At 36.8% G+C, this 20986-nt stretch overlaps 1 protein-coding gene across 3 annotated transcripts in view; it reads left to right on the forward strand.

Moving 5' to 3' along the window:
- Positions 1-2463: 2463 nt before the first annotated feature.
- Positions 2464-20986, forward strand: part of LOC6043290 (microtubule-associated serine/threonine-protein kinase 3) — a 30545-nt gene continuing 12022 nt past the window's right edge. The window contains exons 1-2 of one of the 3 annotated variants that reach the window (XM_038251918.1): positions 2464-2653; positions 2772-3050. The gene's annotated coding sequence lies outside the window, so the exon portion shown is untranslated. Of the gene's footprint in view, positions 2654-2771; positions 3051-5094; positions 5407-20986 lie in introns of those variants that run through there. The other 2 variants (XM_038251919.1, XM_038251920.1) reach the window with 2 other exon arrangements.

The following is a 20986-nucleotide window of genomic DNA, read 5'->3' on the forward strand; positions in this document are numbered from 1 at the left end:
ATGCACTCTCTGCACAAGTGAGGACCTCAGTTTTGTTAAGGGTACAGGAAAGAGCAGGATCGGCCTGGAAAGGAGAATCTCTCTGGTTTGCATCACTTCTCGTGAGAGAACTTTTCTTTCATTCGAGGACGATGCTTATTTTAAAGTCTAAGGCCGCTGCTCTTTTCATGTATGGAGATGAGTGTATGATAATGATGATGATGATTGTGTCCCTGACGACGTCGTTATTAAAATTCAATGTGCGATTATGATTACGATGATTACAGTTTTCTTCATGTGGGAGAAAAGTTTTCCTTCTTGGAGATGGACGGAAAAAGATACTCGCACTTGGAAATATGTGTCACTATTTTCACTTCTTACTATATGTAAGATCAACTTTGCAAAAGTTTGATAAAAATCTGCTAATTAACATTAAAAAAAATCAAATTATTCGCTCTACAGCATTGCCTTGGCGTTCTCGATTGCGAGATTCCTACTCGAAACTAAGTGTCCGAAGGCCGAAGGTCCGAAGCAAGCTTCCCTGCACCGTGCGGTACACGCGGTTCGCTTGTACCTCGGGTTTGCTTTGCGCCTGCTTTGTTCGTTTTACACCCGTACCCGACTCACACGAACCGAGGGTATTTTGGTTCATCGTACCAGCGCACCACGACACTCTCGGTTTGCCGCGTCGGTTTTGTGTCTGGCACTCACCCATGGCATGAACCCGGTATATGAGCCAAGGTGCTTCACTCGTTACGAGCCGAGGTACGTGCCGTGGTACGCGCTGGCGGTACAAAACGGGTTCAATACCACGACACGTACCACGGCACGCTGGGTTCATGCCATGGGTGAGTGCCAGACACAAAACCGATGGGGCGAGCCGAGAGTGTCGTGGTGCGCTGGTACGATGTACCAAGATACCAATACAAAAATGGGTTCAGGCACGTACCGAAGCTAGAAAACCAAACCCGCGGTGTGCGTTGGCACTGGCGCATGGGAAGCTTGGTCCGAAAGCTTGATTGTTGAGGCAATTGCAAACCTCTTTTTACACCTTAGCTTCCATCCACCCCTGGATTCGAACTGACGACCTTTGGATTGTTAGTCCAACCAGTGACTCCACCGAGACAGGACCCAGGGAGACGACTCCTACACCTGGACTGAGCTAACGACCTAACCTTTTTAAGGTTAGTCCGGGGCCAACATTTACTTCCCGTCCGACGGAAGGCGTGATCAGACAAATCTCGTCTCGAAAAATGCCACCGGGACCGTCTGGGATCGAACCCAATCCGACTGAGTGAGAGGCAACGCTTACCCCTACACCACGGTCCCGGCTTAACATTCATGTTCAGGAAAAAAAATCTTAGAAAAATAACTTTGTATCAATACAATGAGAAAACTAAAACTAAAGGAATGCAGTTTTTTGTAGAGCAAAAATGCTAAAAATGAATTCTTAAATGTTTCAAATTTACCTTTTCATTTCGTTTTATTATGACGCCAAAAACGCTATTGAATTTTTATTTCACTGAGCAATTTTCTAAAATGAAATGAAATGAATGTTATTGGGCCTTCCCTACATGAAGCGTGGACAATCGCAAACCAACAAATTTTGCTTATATTTGAGAGGTCTCAAATAGCCCAGAGAGCAAAATTCAGCTTTTGACCAAAGTTTTGAACAAAAATCCCATATTCTGAAAATCTTAAAACATAAACATGATATTTTAGATATTTTATAAATTATGAAAAGTGACATTGGAACTCTTTATTCCAGTTTTGAGCAATGCAATACAAAACGGTCAAGTCAACATTATCCGAAGTCCTAAAAAAATCACTTCGGATCTTAAACTAAACTTAAATTTGATCTTAACAATTAATTTAAATCAGTGAAAAAAATTATAAACTCATTTAAAATTCCTATGATACATATCAATTCACATAAAAAGTTTAATTGAATATGAAAAATTTCAAATCGGTCACAAAACGTTTAAAAAAAATTACAAATCTCGAGTTTTTTTTGAAAAGGTCCTATAAACAAAATTTTCACTTTTTGCTTTTTGGGTGTTTTTGAATACCCCTGACTCAAGGCGGTTCTAAAAACACCCAAAAAGCAAAAATTAAAAATTTTGTTTATAGGACCTTTTCAAAAAAAACTCGAGAAATTCAACTTTAAAGAACTCGTGTTTTCAATACCGCTCTGTTCTAAGAATTCGTAGCACACTCGTTTGCATATTCTGGTGAGATATATAACTCAATTAAAGTAAATAAAACCTGAATTCCACAAAAAACTGAAATTAATTAAATGATCTCTTGAAATAAAATCTTATCCGATGAAGTCCATACACTGAAAAATAATTTCGACCATTTCTGCACTCTTCACGATCGCGCTTCGCCGAATCACCCCTCGCGCTAAAAACACTGCCCTGTCAGTGTCAAAAAACACGGCCTGTCAAACTACGCTACCCTGCGCATTTCAGTGAGAGAGAAAAACTTGGCAGACAGCAAGTTGCTCTGTTGCGCGAGAGTGCTGCACTCGGGCAAAATATTAAAACATCATCGAGAAGCCAACCAGTATGGCTGAACGTGATTTTAACAACAGAATTTCTAGTGTTTTAGCGTGGAAAACGTAAGCAAAACTCGGTTCCGTCTGTGCGTTCGGTCGTGCTCGTGCGGATTCACCGTGAGTGTTCCGGGTTGTGGTCGGTCGAGGGCCGCGATTTCAGTGCTGAAAGTGTGACGGCAAAATAATCGATTTTGGGTCTTTTTTCTTCCTCCGTTCGAAAAACAACACAAAATAGAGAGTTACGAGCTGTCGGTGGAGTTTTTGCGATTATTCACGGTGATATCCCGTGGGTTTAGTGGTGATTTCGATCGAAGAAGGCCACAGTACTGTTCCGGGGTAGGCCGCTACGTGGTCCTTCGATTGCTCGCGGTAGGCCGTGACATTTGCCCCTCGTCGGCCTCTTATCCTGGCCTGCCTAGTTGGCCTCCTCCAAGGATTGCAAGCGCTCTCGGCACACTGCAATTTGTGTGAGCGCTGTTGATGTTTCAAGGGTGTGCGAATTCTAAGGTCCAAGGTAAGTGTTCGAACGAACGAACGGAAGCATGCAATTACAGGTTCAAAACCCAGACAACTGCTCGCATTTCCTTGAGAGTGACGGCGACGACGACGACAGCGGAGGCCACTTGGAGGATTTTCTAATGTGTCTATTCCTCTATACACACTTTTTTTTATCTCCTCGAAGGTTCCCATCTTGCGCTACTTTGTATTGGTTCTGTGTGTTTTTGCTACCTTCACGCAAGCAAAAATCAGAGTTGGAATTGTGGGAAAACATCGACAGGAGTGGTCAAAATTGTTAGATTCGTAATTGCGCTATCTTTCCCAGGGTTGCCAGGTTGCCAAATACATATTGGAATGCCAGATTTTTCAAGTGTCAGCCAGAACACACTCAACCCCCGGTGGTTGGTCACTTTATCGTTTGACACTTTTTTAGTTTGTACCCCGTTGGTTGGTCAAAGTCAAACTAAAAAGTGTCGAACTGTCACTTTTTATACAGCGCTCACACACACTATCAAAACAAACGTTTGGTAGTGTGTGTGAACTTCTTGTAAAAGGGGTGTCAAACTAAAAAGCGACCCCGTTCGTTTGACAACAGTTGGTGTCAAACCATCGATCGGGGTTTGAGTGTACTGTGAAGTTGCCTTAGGTTTGTTAATGTCTGTTTATTCTTGACTCTTGTTTTACTGATTCTACTTTTGGAGAATATTTCGTTTATGATGTGCGTTTTGGCGATATTTTATCAAATTAAAATGCTAAGATCTCATTAAAATTAGGATAGCCTAATCGTAAATTTGGCTGATGAAAATTTAGTAAAGTTTTACAAAATAATCTCATATAGGTATTTCTTTTTGCTGTTAATATTTTTAGATCATGAACTACTGCTAACCTCTGATAACTTTCTCAGTAACTTTCCGGTACTCAATTGTTATTAAATAACCAAAGAATAACACTTTTTGTGTAATTTTAAGCAAATTTCAAAGAACCGTTAAATTGCCGTAAAATTCCAATGTTTTGATATTGGCATGCCGCGAAATTTCATTTTCGGAAATAATTTGAATGTTATTTACATTATTTTGCAGCCATTGGCCGAACCGTTCATTGTTTGAACTTCTGTCAACATGTTGTCACCCGCGTCCAAACAGCAACTTTTTCTGATTCCGTTTTGTGTGGATGTTCAAACACAAACCAAAGATCACGCTGAGTTTCAAATTTGGTTTTGAACCCTGGTGACAACCTTGGTGACAACAATTGTTTGGTTAGCACGGTTTTCTCAGCTTAAAAGGATTTTTGTCTCAAAACTAACATTAATTTTAATAAAATAGCTTATTATTGACTGTACTAGCTCGTGTTTTGCTTAAAAATCTTTTGTTTAAGGGTACACAGCAACCAAGGAAGTTGTTGTCTTCTTTTTCCAAAAATGTTGAACTTACGGACCCAATCCTGAAATAATGTGATTATGAAAATTTAAAATTTTTGTTGTAAATGTTTATGGAAATATTAGCTTAGGGGATGAATATAAAATTATATCGACAGTTCCCGTAGTTTTGGAGATACTAAAATGTCTGTAACAAAAATCTGGGTGCAAAAGTTCTGGTTGATGTGCACCGTTAAGACAAATGTTTAAACACGGGTTCAAACAATTGTTCGGCGAACCCGACGAACCCTGTTTCAAACAGAACAGTGTTCAAGGTCAAACACAAATGAAGGTTCAAAAGCAAACCGAGTTTGCCGGCGAACTCGTCACCAGGGTTCGATTTCAATGACTGTTATTTTGTATTAGTTGCTCGGTTGAATACGATCCTTACTAGAAAATACAATCCAAACTGCAAGTGCATTAACGTAGAATGGTATCCACCAACAAAACTCCCACTGTGCGCTGTGACTCACTCACTTCACTGCTTTGGGGAGCTATAATGTTGATGTGCTTCAATGAGCTTCAGCCGTGCCTGCCAAGCAACGTTGTGTGGGTGAAAACATCGCGCCAACATCAGAGCCGTACTGCCCGTACAACACCACCACCACAGACAGGCAGACCGCGGACCGAAAGAGAGCAAAAGTGGCCTGCCAAGGTGTCTGTTTCGAATCGGTCGACCAGTTTTTCGACTTGTTTGTGCCAAGTTAGACCCCGTGTGCAGTGTCAGTGCCAGTCAGGCCAGCCTACTGCGTGTGTTGTTTTCGTCGCTGCCTTTCGCGAACATCGAACCCCGCGAACGTCGGTCGTCCGAGAGTGCATTTCGAGTTGGCTTTCGATTTTTTTTTTTTAGTTAGTTTTGCCGAATCGTTTCTCCCTGAGTCATAACGTCGAAATTATCCCCGAAATCAGCTGCGAAAATGATTGCCCAGGTGCTTCCGGCGAGGAAAAATAGAAAACGGTAGGTGTGAGCAGGAATTTTCATCGCCCCAACATCCCGACAGTTTCGAGGGGAGTTGGGAGGAAGGTCTGCCGCCGCCTGCCTGTGTGTGTCGATATGCCCGTCCAGCAGCATAACCAACACATCCTTGCGCAACCCAGCACGCACGCACACCCACCAACAGCCTACTGTGATGGTATTGGCGCTATGTTTACATTCTGCCAGCGCGGATATTATGTACAAATTAGGGCAAATCCATGCGAACCCCCCCACGTGTGAGAGTGTGGTAGTGTGAACGATGTTTCCTCTCCGGATGACAGTTCTAGCAACAACAAAAACAATCATAACAACGTCACCGAGTTGTCAGCAGCATACCTGACTCCTTGGACTATTTTTGTTGTGGTTTAGCGCGGCCGACTACTTCGATTGGGGGGCCTACTCTACTTGTCTCTGGGGGAGGTGTCATTCATAAAATTCGACGTGTTCGATCGGTGTTTCAGTTTCGGCGGTGCTCTTCTTTTTACTTTTGCCAAGTTGTAACTTATCTAACAGTCAGTAGGGTAGCTCTCGTGCCAGATAGACACCCACGTTTCAAGGTTTCGAGCCCAGGTCTCGTGTAACTGGTTTTGACGTTCGAGCGAACAGTTCGGCGATAACAGGTACATCTAAATGTGCTTCGAAAAAAGTACATTGTTAAACAAATGCTACACCCAAAATTCGTCGAGAGAATCGTTCCCGCAAAATTTATTGAAAACTCATTTCCATCGGATGAATAATGCTACCAACTCACACTATCATAACAAATGTGTTCATTCGTTGATTGAAACAATAGAGTAATCTACGTGCGTATGTATTGCATGTACGTACAAGAAAATAAAGTGAGGTTAAATTTTGTCAGGCAGCAAAACCAAATGGTGCGCTAGTGTGCGTACGCAAAACGTCATAAAGCTCTATACATCTCCAACAAGTGTCATACATCGACTTCTGACCACTCCTCGGTCGCCAAGCTCTGGTGGCCGAGGCAGTTAAGTCATTGGGCTAGTCTGTTTAAGGTCTCTGGTTCGATTCCCGTAGTCAACACTTTTAGCTTTTTTGTTTTGATGGATGAACTTTTTTTTGCAAATTAACCTCGAGAGAATAATTCGAGCTGTGTTCTCTGTGTCCGTAAATTGTACCACTTTTCTCTCGACTCGAGGTCATTATTCTATCGAAATAGCGCTGCCTAGTTTTGGGTGTATAGATTCCAATATAAAAGATTAAAAGTCAAAGAATTTATGCCGTAGACATAACCGGAATGGCAATGAATAACGTACAAACTTTTTCATTGTCCCATTTACATTGTTTTGCTTGAGTTTATGTCAGTTATATTTCGAGAGGGACTAAAAATGTATTCATGTTAGGTACTGGTAAATGTCAGTTTTATGCGTTAGTGAGGTTTCTTTTATTACGTAACGCATAAGTTGGGATTTTTGCCAATCGTCAAAAATCCAATTTTCAAGTAATTTTTGATCTTTGGAAAGCTTTGGGAAAAGAACTCTTAAAATTGAAGAAAGGTTTAGGGTTGAAGGTATGATTTATTTGATGTGATTTTTCCAATGTTTAAAAAAAATGACATCTTTGTCTGGGGTCGTCTTTGGCTGGGTTTTTTGAATTCCTCACCTAACTGAGGAAAGACTACAAAAACACTCGAAAAATGAACTTCTTATTTCCAGCTCCTAGACACACCTTCATGTATACATATCGACTCAGAATTAAATTCTTGGCAAATGTCTGTGCGTGTGTACGTCTGTAAGTCTGTGCACCGAAATATATGCACTCGAATATCTCCTGACTTGCTGAACCTATTTAGACCGTTTTTGTCTCATTCTATCCGTCTTGGAGTCCCATAAGACCTTAGTTAATATTATGAAGTCTAAAAAAATGCTAAAAACGATTTTGGACAAAGTCCGGAGGATTGTAAAAAAGGTCTAGTTATACATTCTTAGAAATTTATTTAAATTCTATTCCAATGAGCCCAATAGATTGAAGATCTAACAACCCTATCAAAAGTTATGAGTACTTAAGTGAATTTTTAGTACTTTTTGCTGGCCGGATCTCAGATATTTCGATGAAAATGGTCTCCGGATCCATTATGCAATCCGTCATTAGTTGGATAATTGAAAGTCCTTTTAAATGAGCCATCGAAGATCTGGTATCCATATCAAAAGTTATGCACACTTAAGTGCTTTTTGTACACTTTTCAGAAGCCGGATCTCAGATATTTTAATAATAATGATTTTCGATTCAAATGAAGGGTGTTAAGTGGTTTTCTTGGATAGGAAAAAACATTTTTTCCAATACAAAAACATATTGTCCCTAAATTTTGGGGACTTTAAAAAAGATTTCATAAGTTGCTGTTGTGGTAAAAACAGTTTTGTAAATACAACCTTATATACTATATGAATGTAAGAAAGGCATCAAAAACCTTAAGGTTTTTCTGTTGCATTTTGAATATTGTATTTTAAAAAAGGTATTTTTGTAATGCATTAGACTATGTCTCTATACATTTTTCTACCTTTTATATGTTTAAAGTAGCGCTCTGTATTAAAAAAACAAGCAAGAAATTGAAAAAAAATAAAAACATGAGAAAACTAAAAAGACAAAATATAATGACAGAAAGATGATAAACTTAACAATAATAATACTAAAATTTTATTGACAAAACATAAAAAAAGTTAAGTTTTCATAGAACAAATGTTGACCTCCTGAACAAGCAAAAATTAAAAATCTTTGAAAAAATACACATAATTTTATACCCTTATTCAAGGGTCCTGATTTTCGGTTCAATGAATAGAAACCACTCACTCATCGCCTATCCAGTCGTCGCCTATTCTAACCCGCTAGCATTCATGAGCGAATGATACTCGCAAGCAGCCAGCGAGTGGCCCGAACTGTTCACTCAGCGAACAAATACATCGTGAAAATGTTTGCCTACTCCGTCGCTCGACGACACTCACACACTACCATGCTCAGCGGAGAGCCATTCTCACAAAATGCCAGCGCGGCAGTCTTTTTGTCTTCACGCCCTCAGTTTGCCATCAATTTGATTTTTTCTTGGTGGAAATTTCTTTGAATGGTGTCTATAATGTTATGAAATCAAAATAAATGCACAATTTAATTGATAACATTGATTTTAGGCAACCCAAATGAATGAGTATAACGCAGCGCATCAGAGAAAAAATGTTTTCAGTTTAGAGTGATCGGTGACGTTCGGCCTGCCTGAGCCGTTCGGAGACTGAGCCGATCAAAGAGAGAAGGAGAGTAGAAGCGAGAGTGTTCGGGAGCGAATGGTGAGAAAGTGACAAACAGTAGGAATTCATCAGGGCAGTATCGCGTCGCCTGCTATTTGTGCTCGCGAATGGAGTGGTTGATTTTGAACAATCAGGACCCTTGCCCTTATTTTTAATAGGATAACAAAAGATCTTATTTGTTGAACCAATTTTATTGTTTTTATTAAAAATATACTTGTAAAAAGTTTCTTTGAAGCAATATAAAACACTAAAATTTTGAATTAATTTCAAGACAAAAAATATTGTTTTCTGAAGGGTTTTGACATGCGCCTAAACAAATTTGGCCAAAGATGTCCCATATCCAAGAATTCTGTGCTAGAGTAACAGCAAGTAGTTCCAATGAAGTTTTACATAACAGTAGAAAATGAAATGATTTAAATCTTCAGAGCAGATAAACTCAAAAGGCTTAAAATCAGCTTTCAATTTTAGTTTTAAAATGTATACATTTTTTTCAAAGAAAACCAAACAAGTTTCTTCAAGCCCAGCGAGTTCATCGCCAGCAAATACACCACAAGTAGTTCAGCAAACTGGTTGGCACCCTCAATATTGAGTATTGTACACACCAGGCAACCAGCACTGACACTTTCATTATTTATAAGTGGTCCGCTCGCCGCCGCCGCCGCTCGATTTGTGGAGAGCTTTGTAATTTACACTTCTTTGGCTTTTGAGGCTCATCGGCTCAGCTGCCTCATAGTCAATACCCACAGTAGCAATGCTCGCCGTTTCGCGGCGTACGCCGCCAGAGTTCAAATTGAATCGTAATGAGCGAATCAATTTAACCGAAGCCGATTAGCTCAGCTGGCCTCAGCTCCTCGCGCGCTGCAAAACTCACTCTCGATCGATCTGTCTGTTTGTTGGTCCGTCTGTACGTTCCGATGAAGGAAAGCGATATTGGCGTCGATCGAGAGTTTTATTTTATTGAGGTGTGTGCCAAGCAAGTAAGCAAGCGCAAACTCAAGAAATACCGCGCGAAGAAATCGACCTGCACGAAGAAACGGTATGGTACCGATCGATGCGATGCGTTGAGTTGAGGTATAGATGGTGTAAGGTTCAATTTTTCTTCATTTGTTTTTGGAATTGCGAGCAGCGTCTTCTCTACGCTTGCCTGAGGGTGGGAGGAGGTTTCTATTTTTGCCGGGGTGAAGCAAGAATGGCCTGGCCGAGCATAACCAGATTACGCAAGATCCATGCCATGGGCTCTCTTTTTTCGTCTTTGCTTTGATTATGATGTATAACATATGGGCATGTTTAGATAAGGATGTTTCCATTACTGGTCAATTGGATAGATATCCGGCGCCGGTGCTTGTTTGGTTAAGTGTTGTGATAATTTTAATATGAAAGCAGCTGTAGGAAAACACCTGAGCAATTGATTTTGTTTCTATTAATTTTTGACAGGTTTGATTATTTTTGTGGGAGTGAAAACACTACATTTGTTTTCCAAGTATAAAAATGATTCTTTCGGCATGCTCTAGTAAGACCTGAGGACGATTTCGACTTTGTTTTACAAGATTTTGTTTTTTTTATGAATATAAGGTCTCAGAAAGAATATAAACTTCATGCAAGTAAACTAACTCAAATAGAATGTACATAAAGCAGCTCTGTATGAGACCATGGAAAGTTTCAATAAATTTAAATTTAATAGTCTGATTTTCAAAATTTGCATCACATCACAAAATGCTTCTTCATACATTATAAAAGTAATCCTTTGGAAAAAATTGCAAAATATTGATGAATTTATGGAAAGATTTCTTATATTACTTTTGCATTTCTTAATCTGGCCGAAACTTTTTGGGTACCTTCAGTATGCCCAAAGAAGCCATTTTGCATCATCACTCATCAGTATGTCCATTCCATTTTTCATAAAAAATATTGAAATTTTTCCATAAAATCTGCATTTTTTGAAGGATTTTCTGATCGATTTGGAGTCTTCGAAAAAATTGTAAGTATGAATGGACTTCACCGATTTTTTTTGCATATTTTGAAAATAACTTTTAGTTACAAAAATTGGATTTCAGTCGTTTTTAATGTAATATCAAAAATTGCAATCAAAAGGTACTTTAGATGAAAATTTTTCAAATTATAGTCATTTATAGTTGCTGATATATGTTCTTGCAAAAATAAAAAAAAAATAAATTTAATGATCCTTAAAAAAATTAAAATCAACCCTAACATTTCAAACGCGAATTTCAAGCAAAACCCTTTTTTGCCCATTCTGGGATTTTCTGAAATGATGGCACTTTATGTCCCCTAAAACATATAATAAAAAAAAACTAATAGTTTTTTTAATAAACTTAAATATTGTAAATAATCATCAAAAATATTTTTTTAAATGCATTTTTCGATGTTTTCCTCATCTATACTTACTTTGCAGAAAACATCGAATCGTTTAAAAAAATGCCTCAAAGATACAGATTTTTGAATTTTCACTTAGGTTGTTGCAAATATTATTCAAAGTTTTTGTCTCCTTCAAAATCGGCTCAAAAAATCATGTGGCAACAAAAAATCATAAAATTGCATAAATCTGATGGAAATTTAAGTGCAATCAGCTGAAATCAATATAAAAGGCATTCCTTATAGCCGATAATAGACGACAACTAATTTTAAAAATCATTCTAAAATCGACTTAATTCAACCATATTATGTTAAATTTTTAATGCTTTCACTTAGACTAAATTTTTTGAAAATGTAGTATGTATGTTTCAAAGTATAAATACTCAAAGTTGTTGACAAAATACCGTATTTTTCGAAAATACTTAAACTTTCAAAGTATGCAATATGGGTATCAAACGAAGCAAAATTTTGTATGCTTTTTTACTTTACAAGAGTTTTTCTGGAATATACTAAAATTTTCACAAAATACCGTTTTTTTTTTCAAAAGTACTCAGTTTTTAAAAATTGGCAAAATAGATATTTAATGAAACGAGATTTTGTATGCTTTTACACTTTATTGGAGTTTTTTTTTTTTTAAACAATTAAATATTCATAAAATATCGTTTTTTTCGTAAATCCTAAAATTTTCAAAATTTGCAAAATTTTATTAGCTTTTTCACATGATAAAAGTTTTTTTTTAATATACTAACATTTTCACAATATGCCGTATTTTTTTAAAAATATACTCAAATTTTCAAAATATGCAATATGAGTATCAAACGAAGCGAAATTTTGCATGCTTCAAACATTCATTAAAATTTGGTATGCTTCATAAAAAAATTTGCTTTTTGATACCCATATTGCAAATTATAGAAATTTGAGTACTTTAAAAAAATAACGATATTTTGTGAAAATTTGTGTCATGTACAACAAAATTTAATGGAGTGAAAATGCATACATAATTTCGCTTCGTTTGATACCCATATTGCAAATTTTAAAAATTTAAGTATTATTTTGTGAAATTTTTAGTTTTTAACAAAAACACTATACAAAGAAAACAAAATTAAAAGGTCTTGTCAACAAAATTTTCCCTTTTTTGCTTTTTGGATGTTTTTGAAAACGCCTGACTAAAGGCTGTTTCAAAAACCCCCAAAAAACTAAAATTGTAAATTTTGTTTATATGATCTTTTAAAACAAAATAATCTCGAAATATGACTTAAAAAGGTATATAATTAGGTGAACCGAAATGGCAAGGTTTTAAGCTATTGTCTTTTGTTTTTTTAAACGTGTTTTTCTAAATTTACCGCAAAATTTTTATCTCATCGCGGTCTGAACTGTTAAATTTAGAGTAATTAACCGTTAACAACAACTTTTCCCAGAAATTGAATAATTGGAGCCTAACATTTCAAAAGGGCTCATAAATTTTGTAAACAAGAGTGTATCCCAGGGGTGCCCAACCTTTTAGCCTTGCGGGCCAGATCTGATTTATCTGAAGCAGTGGTGGGCCGGAACTAATATTTAATAAAAGTTGAAAAAATAATTTACACTTTTTTAATTTTTTCATGATTGGGTTCTTTTAAAGAAAATAAATAAAAGAACTAGTGTTGCAAATAAGATTCATATATCTTGATTTAAAGAATGAAAAACAAAGATAACTTTCATAAATGTGTTTACTTGACTTATTTCTTTTTTTGTTTGTTTAAAATTGTATTATACAATTAAAAACCTTTATATAATATTAAAAAAAAAACCATTTAAATTTTTATATTCGCTGCAATTTTTGTTAGTTTAATTTCTTCAACACTACAAAGTTTATTAATAATTAATTAATATTTAGAAAAAAATAATGAGACATGATAAAATTTATTCAAACGAAATTTGGATTCGAATATCCTTTACAAAAAAAACTTTTTGCGTTGTTGTGCACCTTTATTAAAAAAATAAAAAAAAATATTTTAAAATGATTTAAGAAAAACACAAATTTGAATAAATAAAAAAAAATATATGAAATCATTTTGAATTTGTTATTTTTCGAAATTCAAAGCTAATTAAAAATATATTTTTTGCTCCCTAATTGCTTGACTCATTTTGAGACATTTTTGAATATTTTTAAATTTTTTGCAGCGATCTATTTTCAGTATGAATAATTTGCTTTTTAAAGCTTTTTTCAAAAAAAGCTTTATCACTGAAAAGTTGTTCTGGAAAATACATTAGTTTTTGCTTACATATTTATTTAAAAAAAATAGAAAATAGAAAACAACTTCAATTTAAAAAACACAGTTAAAACTGAAAGATATTTAAATTTAGTGTCTTTTTGTACATTTTTAGACATCAATCCAAGTTTTTTGATATGTTTCACAATTTTACGAAATGGACAATTTTTTAGTTTAAAAATATCAATAAAGATATTTTAAGAATTAAATTCAAACAAGAAGAATGTTGTATGAATATGTTAAAATTTGATCCCAAGCTTATTTTGTTTATTTCAGGCACTCAATTTATTTATTTAATATTTCATGAACAGCCTTAAGGACCGGTCATAGAACTGTTTTGAAATGCCGTCGCGGGCCGGATGAAATGGCTTCACGGGCCGGATCCGGCCCGCGGGCCGGACGTTGGGCAGGCCTGGTGTATCCCTTTCACTCAAATGACAGTTTACATAAGGTTTACATAAGTTATGTGCCCTAATGAACTGGAAGGTACGAATTCTCTAGACCATTTTTTTTTATTTCGTTTGAAGTTACAGAATTTAACAGAAACTTCCTCAACAATTATCTGAAACTTATGGTATAAAAAATAAAATTGTTTATTATAGGAGATTTTAAAACAAATAACCATTCATCTTATTTTCACTAGTGCAACTCTGAGATCATCTCTCGCAAATTTCACGATACTTTCAAAACTCAATCATAAACAAACCGTGACCATCTGGAGAGCAAAAGTGTTCGCCAATTTTTCTTTCCAAGCACAACAAACACTAAAAATTTTTTTCGCTGCTCGATAGCCCACATACCGTTGTGGTTGTCTGGGGGGGTAAAGAGTGGCCATATTCACATAAACCAATAAACAAGCAAACGCACAAGTGTGTTACACACATTGGCACGCGCCCATACGTGCCAGGTATTTCACTTGGCGACTTTGTGCCGCTAACCTTTGCGAATTGCCCTCACACTCGGTTTCCTTTCACTCTCCACACATCTCACGCCGCGTCATCGTGTAAATACTCGGTGGGATTTAGTGTTTAGTGACTGCCACCTCAAAGTGTTGGTATACTATTAGGTGTGTGTGTTAGTTTGTACTATAGGATCGACCTCGTTCCCTGCTTTTCAAGGGTCATCCGGCAGCCCCTTCGCGAAACCACCTCCCGCGCAAATCAAAAATTCTGAACTTGTGTCGCGCGCGTTTCAAAAATAGAACCTTTATGGGATGTTTATGTTTTCGTTCGTCGCGATCTCGTCGCAGTCGTTAAACCAAGCCGCGGCGATCGTATGTTATGGTTTTGATCTCTCGGTACGCTGTGTGACACTCGAACGATCGCTGGCTGTTGTCGTCAGACGGAGAGGGAGCAGCTGTGGTTGACGTTCCTCCCAATTCCGTGATCTATTGCGCACTTTGGGATCAGTTGAAGGTGCTATTTATAAATTTCTGAACCACCCTAAGAATTTTAAATGAAAATTAAAATCAAATTGATCAATTTTAATTATTTTTTGACCACCTTTTACCCACCAGAATCCCACCGTGCGACATCGTGCGACTTCACGATCGGGAAGGTGTGTAACTTCGTCGTGGCACAGCACAGATTTTTTTAAGTTGCTGAATGTTTTTCACGCGCGCAAATTACCTACGGTCAATGCCAGCCAGCCGCGCCGCCGTATCGTGATTATAAAGATAGACAGCCGCACAGACTATTTGGCGCACGAGAGGGGGGGGCGGTAAATATTCATCAAATGGGTTTATAAATATCGGGGATCGCCGTGCAAATAAAACCACTTCGTTGTGGTCGTGCTATCTTGGGGCAAGTAGCTTTTTGGCTGCGCGAGAATAACTCGTTGCAATGTACAATAACAAGCATTTTTTGTTTTGCTGACAATTTTAAGAATTCAACAGAAAAAATATTTCTGATGTTTCGTTTCTGACAAAGTCTAAAAACAAAATTTTCATTTTTTTAGATTTTTGCATTTACGTCAAGATGGCACGATGGCGCGACAATTTGCCGAAAGATTTCGCTGTTTGTGAGTGCGAGGGAGACCGTGAACGTCACCGTGAAAAATAATCATTGAGCTTGAAAGTGAAGGGGAAGAGACTACAGGTTGGGGACAGCTGGGTAAATGCCGCGGATATCCTGGGGGGTAGATTTATGGATCACGATGATATCTCGTGTTAATTTAAGCGTGATGGTTGGAACATTTTTTTGATTTTTTTTTTTTTTTTGGTGGCGCGGATTGATGTAAGCATGTTAAATTTGAAGAAAACAAACACTTCGATATGTTATGCTTTGGTTTGAACAAGTTTTTGAGTTTATCTTTAGATTTGTGTGTTTTTTTTTTTAACTTTAATAAGCCATGTATATTTATTTATTTTATTTCCTCTGAAATCTTTGAATGATTTTCAACGTTTCTGCCCATAAACGCATAGTTGTACTATGCGAAACGTTTTTGGGAATACTGTGGAGATTTTCCCTTACCCTCTTAAAAAAGTGTAGCATTAACACTTCTCGTCTTCCAAATCCTTTTCCTTGTCTCTGGTGCGCCATGCAGATGGGAGCGGCCGGCAATGGATGGGGCTGTCACATCACATGGCGAAGTTCAGTCTGCAATCCGCTAAAATCACAGTCTTCTAGCGAAGCTTAGCGCATGTACAGTGTGTTTTTGAATTTTTGATGCGAAATTTGCAATCAAAAACTACATTTTATAATAAAGTATTTTCAAGATTTAGCTACCGTCATCAGGGGTGACATTGGGTCTGGGGGGTGAAATTGGGTCATACAAAAATGCTAAAATTTGTATGACCCAATCTCACCCCCCAGACCCAATGTCACCCCTGATGACGGTAGTTCTAGTTTTTTTTTTTTTTTCAAAAAATTTTCAATTTTTTGCAATTTAAAAATACTTCATGAAGGAAAAACCCTTTAAAAAAACGAAAAGCTGCGAAATTTTTCTACAATGTTCGTCTTTTTTTTCTTTTTTTTTTTTTGAAGCGATTCTCTGAGATTTCGGTGGCCATCCGCTTTTATTTCATTTTTTAACCTTGTTTCGGGTTCCTCCTTGCCCAAACAATTATTTTTTTTTTTATGAGAAAATTTGAAAATCTGTATTTTTTTTATCGAGAATGTTGGATGGATAAGATAGTTGTAATAGTTCACCGAAATTGTTGTTACAGATTTTAAAATTATTTTGTTTTTACCTAATAGATTAAAAAAACATTTTTATTTTTTATATGTTTAGAAGACATACACACTTCGATTTTTTTTACCGAAATCTGGAGTTGAAAAATCGGTAAAGTTGAAATTGGTAAACTATCTGTCAAAATGAACAAAATTTTACCGAATTACGGTTGTACGATGAACAATAATGAACTGCATTACTGATTTTCGGTAAGTTTTTACCGAATTAGGTAATATTCAGTTTACCGAACTGTTCAGTAGTTGAAAATTCGGTAAACTTTACCGATTTCGGTAAAAAAATCTAAGTGTGTAAAATGCCATCTTTAAAAAAAAAATCGTTATGGGGAAAATATTTGGACCAAATTATGAAATTGTTTTTTTTTAAACCGAGGAAATCGCGAAAAAAATGTTAAATTTATTTTAAATTTTCAACCATATTTGCAATCATAAAGTACTTTAGAAAAGTTTTGATAAAGTTTAGGCCGATGCAAATATTTTTCAAAGTTTTTGTCCCTCGGCTCTGGTCGGGGTCGAGGGGGGGGCAAAAAAATAAAAAAATGTTAATTTTGATGTAACAAGCCATATTTTCAACATTTGCATGGAAAAAGTGTTTTAAAATGCATTTTACACTAGTTCAGTTGTTTTGCAATCGTTAGATTTCAAAAAATGGAAAATTTGACAAAAACAAAAAAAATTACAAAAAAAAACTTTTTGCGGCATCGGTGATTTCCAAAAAATCAAAAGATTTATCAACCCAAACATGCTAAAAATGATTCTAAACGCAGGGGAATGCATTTTAAATTGATTTCAGCCGATTGCACTTCAATTTCCATTGAACTTTTTAACTTTTTTGAAAAAATATTTTTTTTGCCCCCTGATTTTTCGGGCCAACTTTGAAGGCGGGGGAGACAAAAACTTTAAATAAAATTTGTACCAGCCTTACGGTTTCCAAATTAAAGCCGTTGCTAAACTATTTTGAAAAAAAAAAGAAATTTATATTTTTTTCGTTTTCTTGGTTTCTGAGATATGCAAAGGAAAAATAGATTTTCTCAGTGTTGCCCAATTAGCACTTGTTTTTTTTTTACAACCGATGTCTCGGCAATTAATTATTCGATTTGGTGATAATAAAAATTATTTCGAAATTTTATATTCAAGAATAACTTTTCTAAGGACCAAAAACACATATTTTTGACATTTCGTCGCCATCGTGCTAACTTGTCGTACGTGCATTTTGGGCCAAATTGAGTTAAGAACGCCATTTTGTGCAGCTCACAATGCCTCACCTTTTGACCTTCACAGATCCCCAAAATTCGATTTCAATCCTGAGATATTCAACAAAAACCGAAAAAACTCCGTGCATTTTTGTCACTTTACATATGAAAGTAGTTTCAATCTTGTCGTGCTATCTTGTCACTCCATGAAAATTGATGTAAGTGCGACAAAAGGCCAAAAGGATTTCAGGCCAAGAAAGTCAGGATGCGTTTGTCGCACGTACAAACTAGACTACCGTAAACATTTGTAATTATAACTCGGGACTCCAGCAACCAACTTCAACTAAACTTTGGGACAATGCACAGAATGGTCAGCCAAACAAAACGTGTTTGTTATTGTTTACATTGCGTGCTCTCGTTTTTGTATATTCAAGGTCAAACATTAAAACGCGTTTTTCTCGGAACGTCAAAATGGCGGGTGCGACAAGATAGCACGACGACGTCGATTTGAAGAAGTTAGTCTGGGCTAGATTTTAAAATTTCAAAGTTTCAGCCAGTTTAAAAAACGGATGGTCGAAATCTCAGAGAATTGCTAGTCTGGAAACGATTTATAAAATTTTGTTAATATTTTGTTTTTTTTTACAATATTTTCAATGTTTCCCGAAAATCGCCATTTCAAGAAATACGACATGTATCACGATCCAAAATTCAAAAATCAAAACTTTTTTTGTGAATTTCAACTTGTACCAGCAAATACAATATTTACTTGATTACGTTTTTTTTACTTTAATTTTTAATGTAAAATCAAATTTGCAATCGAAAAGGACCTTCCAGACATTTTCATTCCATTCATAATTTTTGATCCCTGAAAAATAATTGGATGTCATAATTGGAAGTCACTGGCCTTTCGAAGTTCTAGTCTTTTTTTTTTCTTTCAAACTTTTGACTTATAGAAAAATTCAAAAAAAAAGATAATTTAAAAATTTAATAAAAAAAATTCCCGGCAGATGATTCAAATCGATAAAAAATGCAAAAGTTTTTTTTTTTTTTTACGTTCCATTTTTTGTATGGACCAGCTGCCAAAATGGTATGGGTAAACCAATCCTGAGCAGACGGAAATAATTTGGGAATAACATTTTTTGATATTTTAAAACCCTGGGCCAATAACATTTATTGTTATTTACAACAAGATTTGTTATTCGTCGTTATGATTTTTTTGTTATTGGATAACAGATTAATAACACTTTTGGTTATTCTTCGAACAAATCTTTGTTATTATTTTTAGTTATTTTAATCCGATCATCCCAATAACAGTTGAAGGCAAACTTCCATAACAAAAAATGTTGTTCCAAAGTTGTTTTGGCTTTCAACCTATGACCTATGAAAAAAAATTTCTGATAACATAAACTGTTATTAAACTCTTATGCAAAAATGGAGTTTTCAAGAAGATTCCATAACACTTTCTATTATTTTAACAGTATTTGTTATTGAAATGGCATGAATTTTGTTATTACCGTCTGCCCGGTCACAAAATGGCTTCTTTGGTCATAGGAAAGACACCAACAAAGTTTGTGCCAAACAAAAAAAAACAATTAAAATCAATTTCCGGATTTGCTGGAGAATTGCTCATGACCGGACCGCAAAATTGCAAAAATTATTGATGCAAAAGGGATCTTTTTTTGACACCATAATTTAAAAAAAAATAGAAAATTAAAATCTCGAAAAATTCTAGAGAACCCATTTGCATTGACCAAACTATCAAACATTGAAGAATTGAGTGACCCTATTTCAAATTCCTGCGCCAGCACTGGCGTTCAATGTTGCCCCAAAGTTCAGAAGGTCTAACCCATCACAATCGCAAACAACGCAAATCCCTTCAGGCAATAACATTAAAAGAGATAAACGTTTCAACAAACTGCCTCAAACACACTACCCGTGGGACACCTGTTTGAAACAAATCTACTCTACACGGTGAAGGTAATTCAATCTGAGATCGTCATTTCAGCTCCATTGACCAGCAACGACCGAGTGTGAGTGAGGTCAGTGGTTTTTTTTGCTCCCCGTGTCCGAGTTCTCCCTTTTGGTCCGGTCCACACGATCATTGTTGATTTTAACGAACCTATCCGCTTGAAGTTCCGCCAATCTCCGCCCGTGAGGTCTAGCACATATTTTAGTCTATTCGCAGCATCCGTTCAGTCTATGATGGGTCAGTGTGCGCATTAAAAAAAACACGCTGAAACTAAAACAAAAACAAGATCGCGTAAATCGCGACTTCCTCTCCGCGGCGGCGTCGACTTTGACAAGGCTACTCTCCGGTGAGGCGACGGGGCCTGGCCACTGACTTGCCCGACTGCCTGCCGATGAATATGTAATTTTATTTATAGGCAAGTATGCAGCAGCGGCCTTTTTTGCTCCACTGACTTCCCAACGTCGTCGTCGTCGTCGTCGCACTTTGCCATTTTAGGCGCGTTGCGATGCATAATCCTGTCCCGAGGTGTGTACGTAACTCCGTGGCCGTGTTCTACTGCGGCTTCCTTCGGTCACTGCAGATTAGTGTAGTAACGTTTGGACGGGGTCAACGCATCCGGAATTGACGCGCGAAAAACTTGAACACCGTCCAAAAGCCAGCTGTCGGGGCCAAGAATTCATCTCGAAATATTTGGAGATTTCACGGCCAGACACGTGACCTCGGGACGGTTCACCACTTCCTTCCGCAGTGATCGAGCTCAAGTAAACACGGTTGAAATGAAATATTTTCGTGGAATTCGACCAAATACTGTACAGCACATGAATCATTCCCAGCAGCTGGAAATCCGCTAATTACATCTGGTGAATGCCACACGACTCACGGCATCAAACTCAATCGTTTTGTAACAACATCAATCCAGCTAAAGGTTAGATCAATCGTGACTAAGTTGAGTGATTAACTCTGTCTGTTGTCTCATCAGAATTTCCGATTGAATCTTTTTACTCAGAGCTGCCTTTCCCGCTTCTTGGGCGCGGTTCAACAATCTGCGAAATCTCTTAAGAAATCACAAGTTTCGCAAAGGACTCTTCTCTTCTTTGTCACCACCCCCACATTACCCGCGCCATCGCATTGTCTTTCTGAATGGTTCTATTTTTAAAATCGGAAAAAATAGACTTAAATCGTTGTTGAACTAGTTTCTTTGTTGCTGCGCGAATAAACTTTCTGTCACTTTACATAAAACACACTTGAATGTCGTCACCGTCGTGATGTTGTTGATGTCAGGTGTGTGTGTGTTGTGTACTCGATACTGGTTATCACCTTGATTAGCTTGTGCGTTGCT

Source organism: Culex quinquefasciatus, chromosome 2, assembly GCF_015732765.1.
Source record: "Culex quinquefasciatus strain JHB chromosome 2, VPISU_Cqui_1.0_pri_paternal, whole genome shotgun sequence".
NCBI lineage: Eukaryota > Metazoa > Arthropoda > Insecta > Diptera > Culicidae > Culex > Culex quinquefasciatus.